This window comes from Clytia hemisphaerica, unplaced genomic scaffold (assembly GCF_902728285.1).
Source record: "Clytia hemisphaerica strain Z4C2 unplaced genomic scaffold, Clytia hemisphaerica genome assembly, whole genome shotgun sequence".
Classification (NCBI taxonomy): domain Eukaryota; kingdom Metazoa; phylum Cnidaria; class Hydrozoa; order Leptothecata; family Clytiidae; genus Clytia; species Clytia hemisphaerica.
Genome location: NW_027103452.1, coordinates 65,807 through 93,718, shown reverse-complemented (window position 1 = coordinate 93,718; position 27,912 = coordinate 65,807). Strand labels below are relative to the sequence as shown.

General features: G+C 35.6%; 1 pseudogene; it reads right to left on the bottom strand.

Annotated features, from left to right (window-relative positions):
- Window positions 1-7,215: 7,215 nt before the first annotated feature.
- Window positions 7,216-9,717, bottom strand: LOC136798200 (uncharacterized; annotated as a pseudogene).
- Window positions 9,718-27,912: the final 18,195 nt, after the last annotated feature.

Below are 27,912 nucleotides of genomic sequence, written 5' to 3'. Positions count from 1 at the left end.
TCTCAAAATAATTTTCGGTTCTGATATATGTTTATGTATATCAGAGTTTAGATGCCATTTGGTTTGTTTTGGTTCGCCATCATCACGCTACACCTCCGGGCGGCCTGCCTACATCAACAACGGGTGCTCATAGTACTCGCCCTAAAAAATTCCCAAAGTTCACAGCTAAAGAAATCGAAAGGTACGGATATTATATCACACTCATTATTTTGCTTCTCAAAATGCATAGATCTAAAGTGTATCTCAAAATAATTTTCGGTTCTGATATATGTTTATGTATATCAGAGTTTAGATGCATTTGGTTTGTTTTGGTTCGCCATCATCACGCTACACCTCCGGGCGGCCTGCCTACATCAACAACGGGTGCTCATAGTACTCGCCCTAAAAAATTCCCAAAGTTCACAGCTAAAGAAATCGAAAGGTACGGATATTATATCACACTCATTATTTGCTTCTCAAAATGCATAGATCTAAAGTGTATCTCAAAATAAAAATTTTCGGTTCTGATATATGTTTATGTATATCAAGAGTTTAGATGCATTTGGTTTGTTTTGGTTCGCCATCATCACGCTACACCTCCGGGCGGCCTGCCTACATCAACAACGGGTGCTCATAGTACTCGCCCTAAAAAATTCCCAAAGTTCACAGCTAAAGAAATCGAAAGGTACGGATATTATATCACACTCATTATTTTGCTTCTCAAAATGCATAGATCTAAAGTGTATCTCAAAATAATTTTCGGTTCTGATATATGTTTATGTATATCAGAGTTTAGATGCATTTGGTTTGTTTTGGTTCAATCCGGACTCTTGAATCAGCCTCACTCTCATGTCCTATTTAAGGCCTCAGTTTCTCCACAGGGACCTCTTTTCAGTTCTTCATTCTTCTGTGCCGCTGACTGCTGATATTTTTGCTGTTCTGTATCCTGCTCTATCTACACTTAACTATACTTCAACACAACATGCCTGCTGAAAGATTATGCTTCGCTATCCTAATGTTCTTGACTACACCACCTGGTACCCCTCCACCCACCACTGAGGGAAATGGGACACGTAAAAAGAAGTGCCCTGGCTGTCAGAGGACCCATGACGATCATACCTTTGGTCCACCAAACAAATATTTTTTGAGTTTTGTTTAGAAATATTTTGCTGATAATAAGGCCTACTCAAATTTTCAATGGGATTTAATTTTGCGGATTTTTGGGGATGACTCCACAAAAGTTTATCGCATTTAAGTATATAGTACTTCATATATAGTACTTCACTGTCCGAGTGTGTGTCCTTTCTGATAAAAAATTGCTTTTTCAAAGTTGGCAATTCTATTCTTAAACAGTGCATTGGAATTCCCATGGGAATAGATCCTGCTCCTTTTTGGGCAAATTTGTTTTTGTACCATTTTGAATCTGAGTATGTCAAAGGTCTCATTTCTGCTAGTTCGCCTAGTGCCTATAACTTCCACTCTGTAGGTAGATTTATTGATGATTTGTGTGCCTTAAATGACAGAGATGAGTTTCATAATTGCTACAAACAGATTTACCCTAAAGAACTAGATCTCAAAGTTGAGCACCATGGAAACCATGCATCGTTTTTAGATTTAGATATCACCGTTGAAAACAATATTTTTAGATATAAACTTTTTTGATAAAGAGAGATGCCTTTCCCTTCTTCATTGTAAGGATGCCACATGCCGACATAACATCCCATCGTGCATTTTTTATGGATCCGTCTTTTCAAATTTTACGGATAGCACGTAGCACACTCATGTTTGAAGATCTGACTCCTAGAGTCACTGAGCTTTTCATTCGAATGCGAAACCAGGGTGCTTCAAACGCTTTCTTGAAGAAGCAAGTTGTCAAATGTTTTTCCAGGTTTCCTGACTGTTTTATGAAGTATGGGAAAACCGTCGAAGAATTTTTACATATTTTCAAATTGTGAAATTGTTTCTTGTGTATTGTATGTGTGTTTGTTTGTTTGTTTTTTTTTTTTTTTTTTTTTTTTTTTTTTTTTTTTTTTTTTTTTTTTCTGTCTAAAGAATCAGCATTAGCATCGGAGGTGTTCATTTCCTACTTTTCTTTGCCCTGTGCAGTTCTCCCGTCGCGGCACGCCGAACCGGGTTCTCGGCTAACTTACGATTCTATTCTTTTCAGTTTTTGTGTGATTTTTTCTATTTTTATGTAAGATTGTGTTTGTTGTAGTGTCTGTTTGTTGTCTGTTATTTATTTGGAAGCTGCTGGTCAGTTCCTTTTTCTACTATCTTTTCCGAAGGCGACTGAGTGTGGGCCCTTAAACACGTGGAAAGTCACTATGCCAGTCACAAGTCTGGGACTTCGTGTTTTGTTTTGTTTATGTATCTTCTATCTTCATTTGGATTAGGTTTTTCTTTCACATACCACTATTTAAATTCCCTTTAACTTTTTGCTAAATTACCCTCTGTTTCGGAATGATTAAAAAATAAAAAATACCAAAAAAATCGTAAATACACACAATTAACAAAAATATTCTTAACTTTTTTCGTTTTTATCAGTTTGAGTTATTTATATATCAATACTTTTCTTTTTCTAAAATGACAGATATTACATATCTTCACTATATATATATAAGCAACACTGACAGTGTTGCAAGAATTGTCAAGGACCAGTGTCGCCACCTTCCTCTCCTACTGATACTTCTTGTGCTGATCGTTCCGAACAACGCAGACAACAACAAACTCCAAACTCCAGGGAAAACCCTGGTGCTGGTTTGTCCTCGGACCAGATCGATCAATACCGCCGCCATTTACAATTTTTGAAAGATCAAGAGAATGAGCTTCTATTATTTTTATTCTAGTTTTTATTCCTGTACATATTTTGTCTGTGCCTATCACTGTCTTCATCTCAAGAACTGAAAATACCATAGATAAACTGTGTGACTTCCTGTCCCCCCTTTCGACCACTTGTGTTTAAAGCTGAGACATAAATGGCTGTAACTTTTGATAGAATTTGAATCAAGTTGCGATTTTATGTTCGTTGAAAAGAAATTTGTGAGTGGAATATTATCAAACAAAGAATTTGGGAAAAAAAGGAAAACGAGAAAAATGCTATTCATGATAAAGTGATTGATAACTCGAATCTCTCCATAATTCAGCACTCTTTCTTGTCCCTTCAGCCCTCGAACCCTCCATAAGCTACTAGTGAGAGGCACTATGTTCCAAAAACATCCTTCGTGTGCATAGACTTAGAAGCAAACTAATTTTTTTAAATGATCATTCAGGTCCTAAAGGTCACAAAAAGTGATGGTGAGCTGGGTTTTGAGAATTTGACTGGTCCCAATGTGACGTCATCACTTTTGCTGGAGGTCGAAAGTGAAAGTGAAAATTAGAAGCTCAAATATGGCTTAAATGAAGGATTTTCATACAAGGATTCCAAAAAATATCACAACATATATCTGAAAATCAATATTTGAAGAGCTATAACACGAGATAGATCCAAAAATGATGTCATCGATGACGTCATCGTCATTAAAAAAATCGTCAAAATCAAAAAAATTTTGGTTCATCTGAAAGAGGACCCTCTAGTGAACAAAAAATATCACTACGAAAAAGCTTGAATTTATTGTTATAGGCCACTGTCAATAGCGGTCAATAGAAATAGTCATTTATCAGATTAGCCTGCTAAGGGTTGGAGCTTTCGGGCACGCCCACCCAGAAGCCATAAGCCATAAATAGGCAAAACACATTTGATCAAAAACCTCTTGTTAATAGAAATTCAGGCTTTTTCGAAAATTGGAAATGCATTGTAATGCCCAGTTTGAGTTAGAAATCGTTATTTTTGGTCGAACTCGTAGGAATTAGATTGTCCTTTATGGTCAAGCAAAAAAAAATTCAAAAGGAGTCTTTCCAGCGAAATTTTAAGCAAAAAAGTCAAAAAAATGCAAAAAATTGACAAAAATTCACTTTTTTGAGATTCTGACCGTTTTTTGACTATTTTTGGTCAACGAGTGATCCAAGAACCTCCAAATTTGGCCCTGTTTTACTTTATTCTGTCTTCTAGTGAGTTGGAATTTCGTTTTACTGCTATCAAGTAAATAAAAGGAGCGATAAGGGGAAATGCCTTATAAAAGGTTGATAGATTTCCTTTCTTCTCTTTTGAAAGCCAGGTGTTCATTCAAAAGATGTTTTTCTATTTTAAATTCAATAAAAGAAATATGATTAAACGATTGACTTTTTATTTAAATGTTTTTTGTTTTCATAATGACCCATAAAGTCTGTCAAAATGGAAAAATGAGCTAAAATTGCTTGATACACGGCCAATTTTCGTTCTGTTTACTTGATATTTTTCGTGCAAATTTACATGGGATCAAAGCTAAAGCTAAGCAAAAATTTAATTCGAAACCCGTGTATTAGGGAGGGAGTTTAGAAGTTTAGAACTAATACATGCTTTTTGGAACCAAACTCTCGTTTAGAATGAATAGCATAAATTTGACCTTTTTCCAGAATGGAGGTATGCTTTTAGCAATCTTCATAAGTGTTTTGGGAGTGAAGCTCAATATCTCGATGTAGGTACTGAAATCACCTATACTCGCAATATATCACTAATCTTATTTTTTTGAGAGCTTTCCAAAAATATACAATAGGTCTCTGTTTTCTCAAGCTAAAATTTTCAATAATTTTTCACCCTATGATTTTTGCCTGAGACCGTCGTATTTGTCCGAAAATCACACCAAAGTGTCCGAAAAAAAATTGGCTCCCAAGTTATTTTGATTCCCCTACCCCTTAACTTTCCAAAAATGTATAACAAGTGCTTTGACTAAAATAATCGAGCGATTTTACAAATTTCCCCCTACTACCACTTTGGGAAAAGAAAAAACTTCGAGATTTTTTTAAAGAAGAAGAAACTCAATAAAAAACTTACGGTTTGCTTTATGTATCCCTTCTTTCTGGAGGGATTCCCAACTAGCCAGTCTTCGCTCATCGGCTTGATTGTTTTTACAAAATTTGACTTGCAAAATTTGCAAGTCTTTGCTGCTGCCACCCCCACTTTCTCCTTGCATGTAGAACATTCCTATAATAAAAGTATTTTTAGACACTTAACCAAATAAACTACATGAAAAATCACGAACACGGGTGGTTTCTTTCTGAGACAGCTTAACTGAATGAAACACAAATTAACAAGTAGGCAACTTTTAAGCCAGGCCAATTAATTTTTCTTTTTATAGACAAAACTTTTAGAAGAGAAAATATAAAGAATGAAGTGGAAGTGAAGTTGTAAAAGTAAAAAAAAATACTGTAAATTAGACCTACTTACACTTTTTTTATAAGAACCAGTAAATTTTTGTTGAGGCTCGGCTGTTCTTATTTTTTTGGCACTTCGAGCCTCAAATTGTTCTTATCCTGTTCTTATTTTTAGGGCAAATTTGGGGGTATTTTTGGGTTTGAACCCTAATTTCATTAATTTGGCCCTTATTTTACCTAAAACTCAGCAACTCCAGGCTCAGGATTGTTCTTAAATTGTTCTTATTTTTTGGCATTTTTGAGCCTCATTGTTCTTATAAAATTCTTCTTATAAAAAAAAAAGTGTATAACTGAGACGGAAAATAGCGACGGATAGAAAAACAACTAAAATTAGCTTTCTAAATTAGCTTTCTGTCCAGTATAAATTAAGAAACATAATGGACCCAAAAACGTTTCTCTCCTTTTTTCCATCCATTGAAATCGAAATTCGAGCATCAACAAGTCGTCAGTATAGATACAAGATAACATTTTGAAGTAAAAGTAACACACTTTTGGAGAAGTTCCAAGGTTGGAAATTCAATATTTTTGGGTTGGAAATTTTGGTTTTATAATTGAAGATTGGAAATTTGAGCGATTACCTTAAGCTGATTTGGAAAACGTAAATTACCCATAGGTTTTGTAGAATAAACCAATGGCCTTGAAAAATCAAGAGAAAAAAACCATGTAGAAATGACTATTTTCCAAGGCTGGTTGGAAAACATGACTTTTTGGGTGGAAAATTTTTATTTTCCAAACAGTTTGGGAATTGAAAAAAAGGTCAAAAATCGATGTGAAAATACATATTTTTGTAAATTTGATACCTCGGGTTCAAAAACTACACTTTTTGGGTTGGAAATTTGTGTTTCTCTTCCAAACAGTTAGGGAAACGTTAAAGGGGTAGTTCGGTCATGAAATCAATTTTTTCTTATGGTTTTCATCAGATTCTTCATAAAAAAGAGTTCCAACGATATATACTTTTAACTAATTTAATTTTTGTATTGTTTGAAAATCTGGCCTTTTAAAATCACTTTTGTATAGTGTACCTTTTTGCTTACGTCACACTCGCATAAGACTTTATGAACGAAAATCTTTATCTGTTTATCATAAATTTGTTCAGCGAGTTCGTGAAGTGTGTAAAGTTTTTTGGATCTCTCCTCTGTGAAATAATTCTAAAATAACTGAAATATTACGACATGTCTTCCAATAACGAGGAAAGTTCTTTATCAAGCTCACTTGACTCTTCTTCGGATGAGGGCCATAGCAGCGGCAATGAGGCCGATTCTGAAAGTGAAAACTTTGAACGAGATATGAGGCAAATAGTAAACTTGATGAGGACTTTTAACCCATACATGTATGAGCCAGAGAGGGAAGTTTCAGATACTTCGAACGAAAGCTCTTCTGAAGAGAGCACCGAGGAGAGAACTTCCTCAGAGGAGATTGGTGCCACAGCAGCCCCTGACATAGGATTAAGAGTCGGCAATCTTGATTGGTGTAAATGTGAGCATTGTCGGGTTGAGACAAGGGAAATAGACTGTCTTTGCTGTAATGAAGTGGATGCCTTGAATAGCAAATTTGATGCAGAACAACCACTGGATTGCATTACAGGCTCAGAGGAATTCAAAATGTTGTGCACAAATAAAACGGTGCTTAAGAACGTACTGGTGGCTTTTCATGAGACCAAAGGAGATCATTTGGAACCAACACCTACAAATAAATCTCTAAGATTGCCTATAAGCAATTTATATGGTGGGTATTCAACTATTTGGGGAGTGGTCAAAGAAGAGTCATCCCGTCTTGTGCTCTATGGTTGATACGATCACTTTTTCCAGAGGCAGACGAGAATTACACAAAGTACTCTGAAGGGAAGAAAGACTAATTATACAGATTGTTGATACTTTATCATGATAGTATATACGATTGTTATATGGTTATATGATATATATGAAAAGTTAAACATAAAAAGCCAAATATATATGATATATATGAAAGATATTACCTAGATATAATGAAATGAAATCAAAGAAGAATCCTTAGACTATATGTACAGTGCATGCAGCATTCTAAAATATGAACCGTAAAAAGCTATATTACAAAAGTTTACAAAAACTAAGCAACCTTATTTCCAAAACGCGAACGTTGGTTTTCAATCACTGTTTTCTTATCTGGCTTAGGAATAGGTGCGATATTCTTTGGTAGGTCTGGAAAATTTGGCTTTTCGGGAATCTCTTTGCGTTCTACACAGTTAATAGTTTCCTGGACCATTTCGTGTAAATAGTCTGTGCTCTTTTGTTCTTTAATGGGTTTCGAAGCCCAGTTGGATGTGATTTTTGACCATGCAACGTTGGACCTTTCCTCTCCCTTCTTGGTCTTGGCTTGTTGTAGTTTACTTCCTGCATTGAAGTCCATTATCGCAAGTTGAGTTCTTGACACCATACCAGCATAAGAGAAATGTTGCCTCTTCGGTGCCCACTTGTTATATAAAGAGTGATACACTTCTAATGTGCCGGTGTGGGAAAATTGGTTCAAATGTTCAAAGTCCTTTAAAAGGTTTTTATCGAGAACAATATCCTGTAAAGCTTGAAATGCCTCTGATTTAGCAGAAATCCATTCTTTAGCCTTTACTTGTTTTTTCGTCAATCTCGGGTGTTCGCATTTTCGAAACTTCTTATGACCAGTCCATCTATGCTTGTTTTGAACGTGGAAAAGAATACTGATCCATTTCTCTTTCAAGAGCTCAACATCTCCCCCGCAAGTTGCACAGCACCACCTTGCATGTTTTCTTTTTAGCTGCAGCCCTCAATTTCTTTTTGACACTTTTCACAAAGTGCCAGATGTCAAATTGGTGGTCAAGATCCGACTCCTCCTCACGTAAATGTTGATCGGTCGTAATTTGTTTGGGTTCGATTCCTTCGTCTCTCAATGATTGTAAGGCTCTTTTGAATCCAACCTTTTCCATCCGGTTAGAGTTTCCTGCCTCAGTTACTTGAACTAAAGAAAATGAAGCGATTTGGTTTGAAAATTTGTCCATAAAACTGTAAGTTAAATACTTAGCATTGTGACCAGGACTGTCGCACCTACCATCACCTCCGAACTCCTTTGCATTCGACCTTTTTATCTCCTCCAAAACAATCTGCAATTGGCTTTTATAAAACTTATTTACTACACCGTGAAGATATTGGTCTTGGATGGCATAAAAACATGTCTTAGTTATCCATTGGATCCCTGCTAAATCAAAAAATCTCGCAAGTCTTTGATAAGTATTTGCACTAAAGAGCACAGACGCAGCACTTGTCAAATTTCCCACAGAATAACGCCGACAATTTGGTTGCGATTTCCACTCTGTCTCGTGGTCGTCGGTACATTTCAACCATACAATAAGTTGCGATCCTTTGCATACGGTTTTAGTGACGACAGCTGGAAGGGAGCAGGCAGGTTTCAAACATGTCTTTAGAAGTACCAATAACGATGTCCAGTAAACAATGAAAGCTGCTTTCATAGGTTTTGCTGTTGCTTCTGTTGTACTTGGTTCCAAGTCCTCCTCGTCTTCACTAGATGGAACGTAAGCTTTATCGTCTCCGTTACTTTCTCTGTCACTTTCCGTCTCAGGCTCTACGTCAAGGTTCGACACAGCTGGTTGTTCGGAAATCTTTTCTTTGGCTTGTATTTCTTGGATCTGTATCCCTTGATCGGTTGTTTCTGTCGTTGAAGCTGCATGTTTTAAATGGGCATCGAAAAATTCCATTGTAATGTCTGTTTGGGTAGATACCGTATTACATTCGATCTCAAATTCCTTAGTCTTTTCCTTGTGTAAGACTGCATCTTCTCGTAACTGTCGCTTGGCTTTCCCCTCTTCGCGTAAAACACTTAATCGACGTTTTTGCGTTTGTTTGCCTTGATTATGAGGAAATATGGTTGGCACTGCGTCATCATTTAGAATCAATCTCGGCTTCTTGTTCAGGAGCTCGTGCTAAAACAGAAAGAAAGAATAAAAAATATAATCCAATCTTTGATGATACAAGGCATATTTGTTACTTTCTTATTCCTCACATTCAAGAAAGTCAGAGCACTTAAGTAAACTGCGATGAAAAATGAACACCCCTGTGTCAGAGATTGGAAACAATATTAACTATGCCATTGGTATTTCAATACAAATTTTCATCCCCACTGAGGCAAAAAGTATCACCTGGGAACTGAGACAGGGGTGTGATTATGAAAACAAACAACCTTTCAGTTTTAAAATTGCAATTTTTCAGCTTATTAAAACTTGCCTACCTGGAGATCTCTTTTGAAGCAACTTTTCTCGAAATGTTCTTCACAAATAGTTGGATTTTTTGGAAGGTTTTCTCGTTTAATCTTGTGAATCCATTGCTTTCTCAAACCAGTATCCTTGGGAAAGCCAAAAAATCTGACTTCTTTCCTCCCCTTCGTAAAACTATTATTATGGCAGTCAACTACAACACACCAAGTCATGATTGAAAATATTTCACTTCGAAAACATAACACAACTTCATAACACAAAATATCTTCTCTAAAACTTTACAAGATTTCAGCTGAACTTTTCATTTCTTTTTTCTCTCTTATGCGAGTGTGACGTCATGCATAATAAATTAACTTAAAAAGACCCTCTTTTGGTGAGCGAAAGAATTTTTTTTTCAAAAAACAAATTATTGTTTCTTAGTAAATAAAGTATGCTGATTTCAATAAAAGTTTTGACCAATGACCGAACCATCCCTTTAAAAATCCATGTGAATATTACATTTTTTTTTAAATTGAGACTCCTCCTTGCAAAATTAGACTTTTGGGGTTGGAAATTTGTGTTTCTCCCAAACAGTTTCGAAAACGTTAAAAATCCATGTGGATATTACATTTTTTGTTAAATCGAGACTCCTCCTTGCAAAATTAGACTTTTGGGGTTGGAAATTTGTGTTTCTCCCAAACAGTTTGGAAAACATTAAAAATTCATGTGGATATTACATTTTTGTGAAATTGAGACTCTTCCTTGGAAAACTAGACTTTTTGTGTTGGAAATTTGTGTTTCTCCAAACAGTTTGTTGGAAATCATATCAAAGAAATCAACGTTCCGACATATGAATGGACACACTACTTTGAAAAACAGCTGCAGTTCCAAAAAATCACAAATATTCTCCAATACCATCATTTCAGATTGTCAAAGGACCACCCTGGAGTTGTAAAATGTCTCAAGTCCTTAGATGATGATGAGCCATTTGAATGTTCAATTTTTGCTAATCGTAATCCGCCCAATGTAACAGCTATTTTGCCAAAAATCGTTCCACCGAAAGGATTCACCATTAAACGTGCAGATTATTTGCGTAAGGAAATCTGTCAATTCTGCAAACCTGGGACTGAGGATTTGGTGGCACCCTGATACCATTCATTTATATTATATTTCATCTTGTAAACATAATGATTGTTACAGTTAATCATTCTTACTTCTTCACAAATTGAATAATATATCTTATCCAAATCCACCATTTTTATCAACAAATAGTTTGCTCTTCTTATTTGCTTCTTCAACATACGATTGCTTCTTCAACGTGATTTTCTCTGTATGTGTCGTTAATTTCATAAATGTTATGGGTTATGTTATTATTTCATTGCATTAGAAAAATATTTTGTTACCTGGAAAATAGAGATAAAATGTAAATAAATAATTGTGAGGATATTATGAAGTTCCATGAAAGAATGTAAAATTGTAGTTATTGTTCTAAAAAACTACTCAGTCCTCGATCGAAAGTAGTGATCTTTTTCAAAAAAAGAATTGAGGAGACATCAATAACGTTTATCATTTTTTAAGATCTTTTCGATATGAACCATATATATATGTGAAGAAATTCAAAGAATTTCTGTCCAACTATCTTCTTTCAGGAGATTTGGGTGGCAGAGCAGCATATGCATTTCGTCCTTATTAGGACTTGCCAGCACTGCATACTGCACCCTGGCTAGACAGATATATATATAGTCTAGAAGTATAAAACCTTCAACTACTCAAAATGGAAACAATAAAGACAAAAACCCACTAAACAAAAAGACAATACAAATACAACAAAAATCTAGAATGAACATTCACAGAAAATCAATCAGGTTGGAGTAGAAAAGGAAAATATGATGACATAGAAATCCGTCAATGTAAAACTAGTGATCTAAAATGACTTTAAGGAAGAAAGTAACTCAATATGAGTTAAGATGGAATGAAGTAACTCAATATGAGTCAAAAAATATTTCAAGAAAACACATTATCTGTTCCTCAGTTTTCGACCTACACAGGATTTCGGCCTTTTACGAAAATATCCTCCTATATGATGGAAATAGGGTTGTGTAGGTAGGCCAAGCAGTGTTAATTAAACACCACCACAGATAAAAGATAGTAAAAAGATGTGTTTATTGAAAGTATAAAACGCGCGCAATAATATAAAATAAACTGAAACGTAAAAACCACGGAACCAGCCGAAGAAACTAAAATTACAATGAGAAAAGAAGTATACTTTCTACTAGACAAAGTTGCCACACCTTTGACACGTTTCTGCCACAACGTTGAAGAAAGCATACTAGAAGAGAAGGAACTGGGATTGGATTGCCACTATCCAACCCTGTGGCTCTCACACACATTTTACAGTTCAAAGAATAAGATGGAAAGAGTGGGGAAAGAATGAGAATTTAAAAAGTCGGACTATAACCCGGTTCGAAGCCCCGTACACCGTGACCGCTCACCGCAAGAGCTGGCGAACGAGTGAATCTTGAGAGAGTTGAAATCTTGAAAATTCTGAAAAATGACGAACTATAACCCGTCGAAGACTGCAATCTAACTTTGCGTTTTCAGCACCTTGACATCGCATTCTTTGTATAAAAACTTTTGCTTTAACTTTCAAGTCCTCGAAAAGTAACGTAGAACGAGCAATCCTGAGAAGTTCACCAACAAAAGAAGAATAAAAAATCGATTCTGGCAAGTTGCTATCTTTATGTGGCATTCGGACTATGGAAAAAGGAAATGCATCCCGTTTATCAAACAACTTATAAATAAATATCCCGTCTTTGATGGTAATATCCAGGTTTAAAAAAGAGGCATGATTACCCGAGTGCTCAATTTTGAGTTCAAGCTCATCTGGATAGATATCTCTATACACAGACTGAAACAAGTTACCGTCATTGATAGCACACAAATCATCAATGAATCTTTTAGTCGAATGAAAATGGCGAGCCTTAACCTTATTTTCCTCAATGACCCTGCTCATATACCTTTGTTCGTATTGGTAGAGGAAAAGATTAGCCCAAAATGGCGCCGGGTCGATTCCCATGGGAATCCCGATCACTTGACACATAACAATATCACCTGCATTGAAAAAACAATTTTTTATCAGATGTTTCATAGCAGTTTTCAAAGAATTCTGTGTAAAAGACACAGAAGATTTGGGTTTTGTTTTTGACCAATACGCTTTATCATTTTTAGAAATAGCGATAAACTTGCAGTTACCTACATCAAATACAAAATCAATGACCTCTGATAGTTCTTTAATCAGTTTGTCATGAGGAATCTTTGTGTACAATGTACTAAAGTCAAAGGTGGAAATAGATTTGGCGTTTTTCTTTTTATTGATTCGGTTGAGTGAATCTAGTACTGGATCACAATTTTGAAGTACCCAAAATTTATTATAATTGCTCAAAAACTTTGCTTTTGTATGGAAATTTTCAACTTGTCTGTAAACAAGCTTAAAAACTAGACTGACAGATCAAGAAATCAGTTTGGTGGAACAATGTTTTGAAGCGATAATGAAACGTTTACCAGTAGGAGTCTTGTGTTTCTTTGGAGTCCAATAGATACATGGAAGATCCAAGTCCTTCTCAGAAACAGCAAGACCAAAACGTTTAGAAAAACGAACATTTTCATTCACCATTTCTGCTTTATTCTGATTAACTCTAATGTATGTTTCATTTCCTACACCCAAAATCCCAATCTCCTTCAAAATTACTTCAACATAGAAACGTTTACAAATAAATGCAACGTTATTAGCAGCTTTATCAATGGGGACAATAACAAAATTAGTGTGTAAAACATTCAAATAATCAGTAACATCTTGTCTTTTGAGCACATAGCTCACTTTATTGTACCTGATCTTCTTTTTCAAAAAGTTTATCTTTTTATCCACCTGTTTTAACACTTCAACTTTCCATTGAAGAAAGTTTTCGTCAGTCTCATTAATTTTGGCTGAAGTTTTATTCACAAAACTATCCAGACCACTAGAAATAACATCTCTGCATTTATTCCAATTGATATTTCGAGGTTCACGATAATTTGGTCCCTTGGATATCAATTTTCGCAAATGGTTATTTTTAATGAAACTTAAATCTCCGGTCATGACATGACCATGGTCTAGATCAATAAAAGGAGAATCGTGACACTCACAAGATGGAAGGTTGGTGCCAAAAGTTTCTAAATCTGCTGTATTGATGGTGATGATATATATATATGTTAACTTTCAATGGTGTTAAAAATTTCTACCATATCAAAATAAAATCCAAATGATTTATGATAACTACAAGAAGAAAATCTCAGACTGTCTCCAATTTCACAACACGTTTTCCAAGAAACGAACTTCTCAAGAAATTCCTCAATGTTTTCATTTTCGAAAACGAGGCTAAAACAATACCGGCAGCCGAGCAAAAATCAATAGCGGCCATCGGGACGAAGCAGACCGGGCATTGGTCCGCTCTAGGGCCCCTTTAGCGGCCTCGAAGCCTCTTCGTTATGGCCGCTTTTCTTGATCGGCCATGCAACGGCCTCTTTCGATATTTGAACGGCCTTACCGGTAAAAAGACCGGTCCAATAGAGGCCAAAGAGGAACGGTAATTAGACCGATCAGTCTTTTGTGTACTCCAAATCGCTTGGGGAGTCACATATAGTCATAAAATCTTATCTGGACAAGCTATATTTTATTTTGCAAAAATACTCTGAATAAGATTTTGTTAAAAGTCAGAAAGTTTCAAGTCGTTTAAAAAATTGTTCTCCGAGATATACGCAAAAGAACTCCAGCGTGGTAGATTCTACCCCCCCCCCTGGGGCTAATAGAGTTAAAAGGTATTTTTATTTTCTCTCCTAGAATCACCGTATGAATCGAACATTGGGGGAAATCAAAGGAAAAGTAAAATCACTATTTAGAGACATATGTGATGCAAAAGATTACGAGGCTATCGACATAGTAATAGTCTCGGTAGGTAAACTTGAACTTTTGAGAGGAAAGGCTTGTTATGCTGAACTAGAGAACGGATCAGTTTGTGATGGAGAATTGACATTTGAATGTGTTGGAAAGGGCACATAAAAAAACTTCGTATTCAAAACCTTTTTATATCACCTGAAATCAGAGATTTTTAGGGTACAATGCATTCTGAATCCTCATAATACTGAGCATGTATGAAAACATCAAATTGAGTGGAGATGGCAGGAGTGATTCTCCTGGTCATTGTGCAATGTGTTGTACATATGTCATGATGGACCAGCTCTTGATTGTAGGAAAACAGAGACGATCTCTACTAGAATGGAAAAAGAAGGTCTTGTACGATTACTTGTCAAGCTATTGCACGAGATCAATTGGTGAAATCACAACTGACGCATCAACTTGGTTATAAGGGCTGTTCGTGAACTGAATAACCGTCACCCACAATTGGCCAGATTGGTAAATTCCTTTGACACCTGGCACAAAGCTAAATCTCTGAGAAAAGCACTGATAGCAGCAGCCAAAATCAAAGAAGGAGAAGCTTTGACAGAGTGGGTGGAGCCCATTGTTAACCACTTCTGGTACTGTTCTCAAAACTGCAATGACGATTTAGAAAAATTGAAGGTATTGCATTCTTTTTTCCTTCTGCGTGAAAATAGGTTCATCTCTTAAAAGATTGCTTTTGCACTACTTTGAATCCTTCGAATCATGTGAATATATCATTATAACCTAAATAGTATCATTTCTTGGTGTCCTGCATCTTGTTTGTGGAGGGCATGTTTGGGCAATGGGTCAATGCACACGGCGAATTGGAAATGATGAGGCCAATAAAATACCACTCTTAAAGAGCTCAAAGGCTATGGAGCTGCTATGACATATTGTCATTGACAAAAAACATTTATTGACCATTTGACGTTCCACACACGCTTCAGGCAAGTCGCTTTCATTTAAGTTCAGAGCTGAAAAAGTCATTTGCCAGCTTAAAACAAGAAAAGTCTACTGAAATTCTCCTCCATATTAATAAGCCTTTTCATAAATTATTTTGAGTGCAATGAATGCCTCGTTTTGAAACCACTACCAAGGTCATCAAATCCCATGAGTATTCAAGTGTTCTTTTTATAAATAGAGTAGACCTCTTTTAAACTCCCCTGATAATCAATTACCATAGCAATATTTTGAAAACGAGGAAAGCGTTGGTCGTGACGTAATTTACGAAAGGGTCTATTGATCTATTTTTACTATATTAATTGACCTCTTTTTGCAAATTGTCACATTGTTACCTCAGACAGCTTTGTTTAAAACTTTAAGTTAATGATGTTAAAGTATGCTCCCAAAAGAAACGCTTTCGAGTTTCAGAACTATACTGATAAAATGCTACTGGCTGTGATCGACCATAACATACATAATTTTCGAATAGGATGGAAAGCTAAAAGTAGGTGCCAAGTTCTCGCCAGAAAGCTCAACAAACGTGTGAAGAAATTTCATTTTCAAGCAGCGAAGGTACAAAAACCTACCCACAACCTAACCACACGTCCGAAAGCTGTCTATCCAAATTGTAAATCGTCGTAAAGCATACAAGGAACCTTTGATTCCACGAGCAACTAAACTCGACAACGACCCTTAGGTAATTTCTCAAACACTAGGGGGTCAGCCGCCAAGCACTGAAAACCTTGCAAAAGAACATATTTCTAGATTAAGTACTTCGAGCAACTGAGAGAATTTTTTTTAATTTTGTAAATTAACTTTGCAATTTAGAGTACGTGCATCGTTCACGAAATAATTATTTTCTTTTTGATCTTTTAACAATTTATTCTTGTAAATGTTTTCAAAAGCCGTGGGTAAATAAATTTTCACTGCTCTGTAATATTGTTCTCAACAGACATTGCGTCATAGGAATTCTGAAACCTTTCTGTGTTTGGTTAGAATCCTCTTCAAGCAATTCGTTTATCAGAATAACGATGAAATCAGATGAAATGAACTAGAATTAAATCTTCGATAGTAGTTGTTTACCAGCTTCATGTACATTTGTTGTTAGTGTGATAAAAGAACATTACGCAATTTTGTCTGTTGATTGCAATATTCAGAATAGTGATATTAGGGCTCCATATTACTAACTGTATGAAAAAAACTTCGCACGTTTGAACCAATTCTCCCCTGTTTCTTATATAAAAATTGGTCTGTGCTCTCCTGGATTAATTCAACCTATTTATTACTTAAGCCCTAAAAAGTTTTGAAAAATCGATTTTATTTTCAAATCATTCTTCTTTTTCTCTCAGCAAGTACGGTCGCTCAAAGGAAAACGCACTGTATCATACAGTAGAAGGTGATCGCAAGTTTTAAAATTTTCTGCGCCGAGTTGTCAATCAAGTTAGAAAGTGGAGTTCAATGGCCAAGTTGATTCGTAAAAAGCACTTTCAATTTCGTCAAAACATAAACCCTTCCACTTTCACTTCTTTCTACAGAGGACTTCTTGAAAGAAGATTGGTTGTTTTCAAATGAAAATGGTAAGAAACTTAAGTTTACAAGTGTAATTTAGTAAAACGACATCAGCTTCAAAATCGAAACGAACGCGCAAGAAACCAGCAAGGTATGACTTTACAGTTGATGAGGATAATGAATCCAGTATGCCCCTCAGGGTAATGCTTATCCAATTTGTAAAGGTGGGGATGACCCGTCTGGTCGGCACGAGTTAAATGGGTCGACTGTGACTTCTGTGAGCAATGGGTACATACTAATTGTGCGAAAAAGGGCGACTGACGTCACACACGCCGTGATTTTTGGCTCTGTTAGGATCACAAAGATGCTGTTATTGAACTATCGGGGGAATCTTCCGACCCAATGGATGACTATTGACTTTGTTTATACTATCTTTTCCTAATATTTAAAACGGATTTTCTTTAGGTTAAGGTTTTTCTTATGATTTTTTGAAGAGAGGTTTACTTTTGTACTTTGTCTTTCCATTAAGAAACAAGCAATTTTGTATTACATTTATTTCGGATTTTTTATTGCAGAGCTTTTATTTTTTCCAGAATTGTGTATCATCATAGTTTAGTTTTTCCTTTTGTTAAAACTTGTTCCTTTTATGATTTACATTGTACTACAAGCTGTTACTACGAATGTATAAAACTACCTACTATGTCTTTTTTGATGGGCCCCTCTGTCTTATTCCGGGCTTGGGACCAGCAGGTTAACCAAATCAAAAACCTGGCGACATTAACCCATGGATCTCTTTCATTATGTCAGTTTTCAGAACTTTTTTTTATTTCTTTTCTTTTGTTTTATGTTTTCGAATGTAATTAACGACCTTATTTGATTTGAGACATTCGAATTCTTTTCAAAACAATAGAAAATCTTTTAAACAGAATCTGTTAAAGAAAAGAAAAAATATAAAATAAAACATAAGAATCACAAGACAAGTTTGTTAGAACAACAGCAACATTAAAAATACATTCAAAAGGCGGTAAAAACTGGAGTTCTTTCTTCGTAAAAAGGGACCTATAAACATCTATGTCGATAATTATTTTGCTGTAAATCTAAGTCATTGTTGAATTTGAAAAGTTATCCGAAGTTATGACAAAGTTATTTTAAAGAAAGCAACATAAAATTGCGCTATCACGTTTTTAGTCTGTGTGTCCTAGCTGCCTTCCGGCCCTGCCCCTCGGACCCTTAGCAGAATAAAGAGGAGAAGAAACAAGGGGAATTGTGTGAATTTTAATTCACTTTTGGGGACTAATTTCACCAAATTTCTATCTTTCTGGGGGCAAAAAGTTGAAATTTTCCTATTTTTCCGATTCTTAGTGGGACTGAAGTTTGATTTTCCGATTTTTCAAACTGCCATGTTTCACAAAAAAGGCACCTTTAACGCCAGCACATACCTATACCGTTCTCTTGCCTAAGTACCCCCCCCCCGGGCTGCCTATTTTCGACGAATCGCGTGTCATGTCTATTATTTCGCTCTGGTTATCTTGACATCAATGTTTTCCTAAACATCAAGAACTACGGGAAATATAACGCGAGCGAAGCGAGAAAAAAAATCTAATTGCAGAGCCGTCTCGGACGTCGCTGGTCGCCGGTATGGTGTAATTTGGGAATGACGCCCTTTCTGCTTTCTGGTCATTTTTGCCACAAAAATCTTTTTCAAAATATGGTTAAAAGATACGTCACCTGGGAGGGATAGAGTCAAACTTTGAAGAGAATTCTTCCCTTTAATTTTGATTTCATCGTGTTTAGGCCACCTTCCCAACATCCAAAGGACTTTAAATGCGTTCAGCAAACAGCTAAACCAGCGTGCCACGCCAGGTACCGGTTAGTATTCTTTAATAAGGTAACCTACTTTTTGAGCTGTTCCTACTTCAATTCCATGATTGTAGCAGTAGAAATTTCTGGCAAAATAATTACCGTCGGACATTGGAAAATTATTAAAAACCCGAACATATTTGGTACCGACCGACCGACCAACTCGTTTTTATGACATTTTAGGACCCGAACACAACATATTTTTGATTGCCGCCATATACAAAATTTGTAACAACCGTACAACAAAATAATACTTGTCGTAAAATTGTTTTTAAAGGAAACCACGATGAAATCCCTTTGGAAATGCAAAATGGTAAAAATGAATTGCGCTCGTAAAACATTATTTAAGGAAGGAAATGATTATAACGACTTTCGTAAATTAAAACCACGTCAATTAAAACCACACCAAATTAAGCCAATGGTGATTCCAGGACTCCCACTGATCATCAATTTGCCTGGCAAGAAGGAGGCTGTGCCAGAAGCAAACCCAGCTATGGCAAAGGAGTCCACTTGCCAGAATACGAATTGCGGTGTTGTTTTCTGGTCTGAAGAGGACAAAAAGCTCGACACCCAACACGACGTAAATAACATGGAAATAGGCTGCCAAGCCATGGATTGTGAACATTGGGTGCACGTTCGCTGTTCTGTGAGAAGGGTAACTGATGTGGGCGAGCTGAAGGATATTGAGCTGTCCATTGTCCATTGCACGACATTAACAATAAAAAGGCAAGAGCGAAACGGGCAAAACGAAAACTGCTCTAGATTCTTTTTTTATATGCATAACATTTATTAGCATATTAAGGCTCAAAATTGCAAAAAAATAAACATAATACTAGGTAACATTGGCGTCCAAGATATCAAACCGTTCCACCATCGCATTGGACAAAAGAGAAAAGGGCTACAATGACGTCCAATCAAGTTGATCTTAAAAAGTATGGAGAAAAAAAAACCGGATAATGCAAAATCTGCATAAGCTGAAACGATTCAACGAAATTGGTGGCTTTAGCATTACAGACGACTTCGCCATCAACGAAAGAAAAATTATTAAAGATATGTGCCAAAAGGCAAAGAAAATGAATGTAGAAAATGATGATTTCGTTTGACATGTAAGAGAAAGCCCTAGAACAAACCTTCGCCTAGTGTGAAAACCTAGGACAAAGACCAAAACAACGTCTTCTTTGTCCATATCTTCTGATGACTGGACGACAGATGAAGAATTAGACTATATTTATAAATCTGAATTATTTCGTGGAGTTCGATAGACCTTTAAAATATAATTCTATGAATAAATAATAATGCTAAGCATAGCTCAAGGCAAAGAAAACTCGTCAAATTATTTCGAAAATGGGGTTAAGCCATAGTGAGGTTGAGAAAGCATAATTTTTCGCTCTATTTCCATAATTCATTGTTGTTTACTCTCTTCTTTGAATGTTTTTTATAGAAATGAATGAAAATAGCGTAACTGAGAAGTGTAGGAAGTGAAATATTGTGCACTTTCTTCTCTGGGTGGATAAAATTATAAAAAAGTAAATTCAAAAGTAACATACTAAGCAAATCCTAACTTTAAATCTAAGTAAATGAAGAACTCGATAAGAAACTCCAAACTTTCTTACAAAAACGTGTATGACAAAGCTTAGTTTAAATGAAATTTTTCTATATATATTGAGCCTCAACCCGATTTGTCGGTATGCTTATAAAAAACGAATATTTGGTCTATTTTTTGAAATTGCATAACGGTTTGCATTGGTTTGTGAAATGAAATAAGTTACTCGTTCTCGCTTCTCCATTAACCTGACTACAATCAACCACCGTTCCTTTGTGGGAACCCCAGTGTCTGGAAGCCAATACAATTTTTTGTTTACCTCTTCCAATAGGGCGTCACCTAGGAATGTAAGGTATTATTTTGTGTGAGTTCCACAATAGTGTACACATACAGTATCTTATGTATCCAATATATTTCGACTTCACCATGTACCGTCAGGTCTATTACTTTTGGAGATGATTTTGTAGGTTGCTTAGTTTTCTTGCAAGTAATCAATTTTAAAAACAAACCTCCTTGACAGCTCCCGAGCAGTCGAAGAAGCCATGATTTTCTTGTATAGTTCTTTCACGTTGTCTGGCATTACAAAGTCAGCGTAAACATTGGGAAGGAAATGTGACAGTTTGTTGTTTCTTGGCTAGCTTTGTTACAACCAGTTTCATATTTAGGCAAGGACCATCTCAAAGTTTCAGTTCCTACTGTTTGATTATTATTTGATGTAGCACATTATGTTCTTACCCGTTGATACTTTGGATGGATGACCCGAAAAACATAGGTGTAAATTTTTGTAGCGATGCCATCATGCCTGGTTAGAACAAGAAGGTATTTAATTTTTATCTTTTAAAACCAATTTGATAGAGGTTTTCAGTTTTAGTCTTTATTGGCGTGCTAGGGAAATAGGTGAGGCGCATGTTGTGATGAGGGGTGGGTGAAAGTAGCTTGTAACTGTGCCCCTATTGTTGTCGAAATAAGTGTGAGGCTTTGATAATGTTATTTTTTGTATCTTGTGTATTTGTAAGCAAGCCTTTACTTGCATACAGTGCGATTGGGTCACATGTCCTAAATCGTCAGCTAGAGATAAAGCTTGTCACGTGACTGCTACTTTAAAAAGGTAAGAACCATCGTAGTTGTTTCGTCGAACACTGACAAACAACAGATAATAGATAGCACAATATGCAGTATCATATGCTGCATATACACGTAACTTGTTGACAGCTCATTTTTTTCTTCTTTAGCCAATATCCACTCCCAATAGCCTTCTGCGTTAGCATTTTGTTCACCACATTCCTGAACAAAGGGTAGCACCAGCTCGTCCGTGAATGCAAATAACATAAGCTCTATCCTTCGCCATGTTTTATGGTGATTGGTGTATGCTTTAATCTAGAAGCAAAAGTATTTATAGATGAGTCGAGTATTTTTTGCTGGTGGAAAAAGTTTCAACTTCCGATGTAATTAGACTTGAGAGTACACTTCAGATTTCTTCCGATTTCTTGCCTTACTTTATTATTTTAGCAACTAAACATGGTTATGATGTAACCTACCATAAAGAATTTCATGTTGTGCTATTTTAATCTCTATCTTCCATGAATCCCTGACACCGGTGACATAAACCCCAGAATACTCTCCTTCTATCAATGACAGTTCCGTCAGAGCTCGCTGACATTTGGTCGACCATAAGCTTGCTTAGTGTCGACCACCTGTTACTGTTGGTCCTGTCCGAATTCCATCACCCCTTACTTGTCTCAGCCATTTTCTTCAAGATAACGATTAAGTGTATTTTTAGATTGTTTTTGGAAAAGCCAAAAATATAGGGTAAAGTTTCATTCTTGTAGAATCAAGAAATCGTGTTCTGTTCTTTGTGTCACTCTGTGTGTCTTCTCGTGGCCTGATTCTACATTAGAATAAGGACAACTACTATAGGTTAAAGAACTGGAACTCTCATTTCAATATCAACTTATGAAACCACTTTTAAGTCAATGATAAGATAGATGAAGGTCAGGCTAGAACTTTCGATAATAGAAATAGATAAAAAAAGTATGTGTCATGATATTTTATATTGATTTAGGTATTTGGTATGAGCCAGCAAAAAAGAAAGTGTACATAGCAAAGTTTTATCCTGTGGTACCGTCATTTTAAACTCCTTTTTTTCTTATAATTTTAATGTAACTTTCAATGTTTTTGGTTTTGGATGACTGGTTGACCATTGATGTAAATAGCGTTGCTTCAACGAAATTTTTATTTGGGGGATACACATTAGGAGCTCAGACCACTCTGGGCACTACTCTTGGGTGCCTAATAAGTGTGATTTTTCGAAAATTTTCCTTCTTGGACCTTTATACTCTAACCAGGGCTAATTCTTTTTGCCCTAATTCTTGTTTTAGCCTCCTTTCCAAAAGGTTTCCACCCAGAACATTTTTATTTCAACCCCCCGTTTATTTGGTACCCAAGAGTATGAAGGGAGCTTTGACTGACAGAAAAATAAAATGAAAAGGAGACCATTTTACGTGACTTCTAATCAGTCTCCTGCATTTTCATGGATTATCTTCATTCTAGAACCAAAGGTCGAAGATGTTAAAGAGAACCAAGGAGATAAAAGGTACAGATTTTTTGATTAAAATTCTTTTATCAAGTGGTTTCATTTAAGACAATTCGTTTTTCAATTATATATTATCTCTTTGATTTTGAATTTGCACTTATAATTTTCACCGATTTTGAGGGCAAATATTTTTTTTATTTCGTCTCTAACAACTGAAGGTTGCATTTGAACGAGTTGGACCTTTGGGGGAAGTCTCAAAGGTGGCGTCCTTTCTTTTCTTGATTATTAAAAGAAGTACCTAGTAATAGAAAGGTTCCCTTAAAAAAAACGCAACGCTGGTTTTACTTAAGGCTAATTTGTTCCAAAAATCAAGTACCCTATGGTTTAGTACCCTGCGGTTGTACCTCCCCTAAATGTTGATTGTTTTTAAGGCAATTTATTTTCTTTTTTAGAATATTGCATTTCAGGGATTTGCCTTACTTGGATACCAAAATCAATCAGATTTATGATATACGAAACAAAGGTGGACCCTTTCCCAATCGATTGTTGCAATACAAATTCGAAGGAAAGGAAAGGATTTTGATATTCTATTCCATGGTAATTGCAAGAAAAACTGTAATTCCTATTCTCGGAAGGCAGAAAGTACAAAGGAATTTGTAGCTGACGCATTCAGAGCAAACACGACAGGACCAAGCATCCATTAGGATCAGTAGGCTTGATTTTCTTGGCGGTGCAAACTAAGAAATTGGCACCCCTGGTATTTTTGTCCTTATTTGCGCCCTCCATCATTAAGTGAAAATAATAAACTGTAAGAGCAGTGGTTGAAAGTAACGCCAGGAATCTTTGAGTTAAAAAACTTTTATTCATACGAAGGTGGTGGTAATGATAACTTGATATCTATTTCCTTGTTTTTGAAATGTCATACTCAAAGTTTTCTGAGCAAGAAATAAATTTTTTTTGCAACTTTTAAATTGTCTAAAAAATGCCCCAATTTATACCAATTTAGCACCAAAAATAAAGCTCCTCAAATAAAAAACATGAGCTGTTGGATACTTGAAATGGAAATTTTATACCTAGTCGATTTGGTCTATATTTTTGTTTTCTAAAACTTTATCAGAAAAATTACTATCTGATAATCTTTAAACTTTTGCGCCGCTGGTCTTACTTTACTCTTCATTAAAGATTAATGGCTGAAAGAAGCCCCAAAATTCGAAGGTTGGCAGGGTTCTTTATAATTTCTGCGCCGCAGGCAAAAGAATTTGGTATAAGAAAGGTCAAACAGCTTAAAAGATCTTCTAAAAAGGAGAAAGTTAGTCAGCATAAGACCACAAAAACCACAGCAAGCCTCAAGTTACGATCTTTTTGAAGAGAAACTCGGGTAAATTAATGCGTGTCCAAATTTTCGTCAATTCTTCGCACCCATCATCACCCCTCCTAGCATAATAAATTATACCTTTAAAGAAGCGCATTACGATGCAGAACATGAAAATCGGTGTTACTTAACTTTAGGTTTTGCCAATTTTGCGAAAAACCACAAAAACCAAAAAACGTCCAGGATACATTTCGACGAAGCACTGGATGACTTGCGTTTCCATGATATCATAAGGTTGCTGTCTTCCTACGAATTTCTTCCACGTCCACCATTTTATTCTCGCCTTCTTCTACATCTTCAAGCAAATAGGCGAAGCCCATTTGCCTCTCCCATGTCACAACAACATAATTATCCTTTTGAATTTTCGGCGGATATTTTGACGATAATACTATCGATTTAGCGATGTCTTCGATGCTTGGTTCTAGTTGATCTGGTTGAATTGTGATCTTTTTTACTCTCTTTGGCTTTTTCTTTTTGTAGTCGTTGACCGATTTGAAGTCCTTTTCCTCTGCTTCTCTCGTAGTATAAAAAGATAAATTAATCATAAATTTTGAAGGTTATCTCGAACAAAAAAAACAAAGTTGAAAGCATGTACGAATAACACACAAATAAGTTTTAACGAGGGTTAAGTTTCTTTCAAAGTTTTGATATTCTGTTTTAAAGACCTCCAACCTTTAAGCAATGTGAAAATGTTTGTAATTCACTTTAGCTTAGATGGGCTTTTTTGTCCAGCCAATAATAATGATAGCTTCTCGTTGAAGGTTTGGTACGTGGTGGCGTCGTTGTCGTGCTTTAGTACGCGGATCCTCTAAGAATTCAAAATAAGGGCAAAATTAGTACAAATTGCGTAATATTACAATAACAGAATTACCAGTTATCAAATCAAAAAATTTAATGGTAGGAACATAAAATTTGTACCAAAGTTGCACATCATTAAAAGGATCATTTTGATGTCTGCACTTTATTGCAAATTTTCGTATTTTGCTGATTTCTGCAATGATTATGCAAAAATGTTTTTATTAATGATATGCAACTTTGGTCTAAATTTCATGTTTATACCATTAGCCAAACTGGAGTTATTTAAAAAACAAGTTTTGCTGACGTCAGTGCCACTTCATTAAAGTTAAGTAAAATTTTCTTACCTCCTGCAAGTCTTGAATTTATTCTTTCACTTTATTTGGTGTATAATACTTCTGATCTTTAATAATTGAGTTGGTAGTCTCGGCTCTTTTCTGTTGATATTTAATCTCATTTTAAACTTATATACCTTCCGCATGCATGTATGGGGTTGGGGATGTTTCATTTTGGAATGAAAATCTTGGCATGTCATTTTCTTTCCTCCGTCTATATACAGAAATCTTCTAATAAGTGAATAATTTTTCATTTGTCAGAATGTTGCCAAATAAGCGATTGCAAAATTCCAACTGACAGCTACCAAGAACAAGCTTCATATGATGAATGCAGTTTATTGGGTAATTTTTATTCAGTTATTATTTGGAGGAGCATTTTGTCCTTTGGGGGAAAGTTACGTAAATAAATAGACATAGGTCCACTTTTTACCGGGTTTTCCCTTGTATTTCATATATTTATTTATAAACAGCTGATTGGCTATTCGGTTATGACGTAATTCAGAAAGTCCAATTCGAATGTTTTGAAATTTTGCAAACAAAACTTTTCGACGATTTGCAAATGGAAAGCGTAAAAGTGAATTTTGATTAGTTCTTCTTCTTACATATATTTGTATGTGTTATTCCAGCTCAAGTTGTATACTAGAAAACTAAAAATTTTTTGATTTGATAACTGGTAATTCTGTTATTGTAATATTACGCAATTTGTACTAATTTTGCCCTTATTTTGAATTCTTAGAGGATCCGCGTACTAAAGCACGACAACGACGCCACCACGTACCAAACCTTCAACGAGAAGCTATCATTATTATTGGCTGGACAAAAAAGCCCATCTAAGCTAAAGTGAATTACAAACATTTTCACATTGCTTAAAGGTTGGAGGTCTTTAAAACAGAATATCAAAACTTTGAAAGAAACTTAACCCTCGTTAAAACTTATTTGTGTGTTATTCGTACATGCTTTCAACTTTGTTTTTTTTGTTCGAGATAACCTTCAAAATTTATGATTAATTTATCTTTTTATACTACGAGAGAAGCAGAGGAAAAGGACTTCAAATCGGTCAACGACTACAAAAAGAAAAAGCCAAAGAGGGTAAAAAAGATCACAATTCAACCAGATCAACTAGAACCAAGCATCGAAGACATCGCTAAATCGATAGTATTATCGTCAAAATATCCGCCGAAAATTCAAAAGGATAATTATGTTGTTGTGACATGGGAGAGGCAAATGGGCTTCGCCTATTTGCTTGAAGATGTAGAAGAAGGCGAGAATAAAATGGTGGACGTGGAAGAAATTCGTAGGAAGACAGCAACCTTATGATATCATGGAAACGCAAGTCATCCAGTGCTTCGTCGAAATGTATCCTGGACGTTGTTGAACTTGGCGAAGGTAATAAGATAAAAAATCTAGAAAATCATTGATGCCATTATGACCGGCATTGCAAGGAGTGGTTTTCAGAGGAGGGAGAGAAGGAGGAAGGGTCAGAAACAACAAAATCGTAAAGGTTGTCACTGAAATGCTTTAAGAAATTTGAATTTAAGTTCGAAAGGAATGAGACGTTAAAAAAAAATAACAACTTATCGATTTTGTTGTTAGGGTGGGTCGGTGGGGAGTGCCTATGTTTCGATGTAATAGTATGATAAAAGGGATGGAAGCAGATCTTCTCCTTTGCTGGTACTGCTTGTAATTGTTTTATCCTTGGAGAAAAAGACAGCCTTGTGTCCAAATCAGCTAGATTTTCTTGTTTCAATTTTTATTTAGAAGGTGAAACCCTTTTTTATGTTCAAAACAATTCGAGGGGTTACCATGTTTTGATGGTTTTTCTAAAGCAAAAAAGACTAGTATTCACTTCAATGTTTCAGTATGTTTTCTCAAAACAGCAAGAAATGGACATTTTAAGATTATTTTTCTCCATCGACGATTATAATGGTTTCGATGATTTTCTAGATTACTTTATTTTACGCTTTGAAAGGGTCATTATTGCAACTCTGCAGCAAAATGCTTTCTCATTTTTCTGAAATGTATGATATGAAATAATGAAGAAAAAATACTAGTCAGTAATTTTTTTATATATAAAGTCAGTCTACCTGGAGTTTGTTGTCATCTTGTTCAGGCCGCTGGGGTAATGTCGCCTGACTGTCTTAAATGACAGTCAGCCTGTCCCAAGCCAGGATAAAGACAGAGGGACCCAGAGAAGATTTGCTACCTTCTCATTGTAACATCGTCTCTCTAAGAGGAAAAAGAATTCGGCCACTCTTTGTTGTTTGTAGGTCTGACAGGAGAAAACATTTATATTTTCATACTATATATATATAGTCAAGAAGTATAAAACCTTCAACTACTCAAAATGGAAACAATAAAGACAAAACTCACAAAACAAGAAGACAATATAAATACAACAAAAATCTAGAATGAACATTCACAGAAAATCAATCAGGTTGGAATTGAAAAGGAAAAATGATGACATAGAAATCCACCAATGCAAAACTAGTGATCTAAAGTGACTATAAGGAAGAAAGCGACTCAATATGAGTCAAAAAAAATTTTAAGAAAACACATTATCTGTT